Below are 1,422 nucleotides of genomic sequence, written 5' to 3' on the forward strand. Positions count from 1 at the left end.
AATTATGAAACGTTATGTAAAAAAAGTCTAAATGTATTATCTAAATTTATGATCAGGAAATATTCCCGTGTCCCCTTCTCTCATAGCTACAAGGTGCGAGTAGCCCCATCATTTTGAGGTAAATTTGTTCAAAAGTATGAAAAATCTGTGTAATTTTTAAGGAACATCACTACCGAACACAATTTTTCTATAATTAAACACACTTTTTTTCGGAGTTATTTCATAAAATTTAGTTTAAGCTAGGTTTAAAAATTTTTTCTGGGTATTATCCCATAGAATTGTCACTACTGTAACAGTCACAGAAACCTTATAAATTACACTTGAAATACTATTACATTTAATTATGAATTTACCTCTGAAAAAAAAATTAAAATAGCAAACATATATATATATACACACACACACACACACACACACACAATGTAGATGTAAGCAAAATCGTAATTGGTCAATATAACATTCTAATTAAATTGTGTTTCAGTAGTGAAAAATTTGGGGAGAGGACAAATATTCCAATACTTCCTGAAAATACAATATGAGAATTAACTGCACAATTACTAGAAATGTGTACCTTGGATATTATACAATTTACATATATACACTACCAGTCAAAAGTTTGGACACACTTCCCCATTCTCTTTGATAGGGAAGGGTGTCCAAACTTTTGACTGATAGTGTACAATGGTAGTGTACATTGAAGACTGGTAGTCTTCATCCGAAGACATTTCCAGCTCCTGACTTTAGACAAATTCTGTAGAATGGCCCATATTCACACACAATGTTTGCTTTGCTATCTTAATGAGGACATTACACAGGCTTCCATTGGTTATCAATCAGGTTAATAATATTTTATATCACATAACCCAACCCTATCCCTAAATTTACCAATCCCAGAAATGTGCAGAACAACAGATTTAAATCAAAACATCTTTTGGCTGGTTTATAAACCATTTTAGTCAGGATTAATCAATTAAATCACTTGTTAATGAAAAGGTTAATGATTACGAAGGGGGTTACATCTGAATACTTCTTGTATTAATATATACAATTAAATCTGTATTCAACCTCAAAGTAAAAAGAGGTGCCGAAGTCTGATTTCATGGTGGCTGTGCTTCAAAATTAAATTATAATCTTAATTCAAAAGGATTTTGAAAGTTGGTTTGACTGCTTCTATTGTCCTCATTTGTAAGTCGCTTTGGATAAATGCAACTACTAAATAATGTAAATGTAAACATAGAAAAGTAATCGTAATCAGTCACATTACTTTAAAGTAATTGAAATAGTTACACTACTTATTACACTTTAAATATGGTAACTTGTAATCTGTAACCTATTAACTTTCCCAAGCAACCTTCCCAACACTGGTCAGGACCAGTAAACATTTTTAAGCAGCTTTAAGAAAAAGACATCTGAAGGACAAAG

This window comes from Garra rufa, chromosome 12, assembly GCF_049309525.1.
Source record: "Garra rufa chromosome 12, GarRuf1.0, whole genome shotgun sequence".
Lineage (NCBI taxonomy): Eukaryota > Metazoa > Chordata > Actinopteri > Cypriniformes > Cyprinidae > Garra > Garra rufa.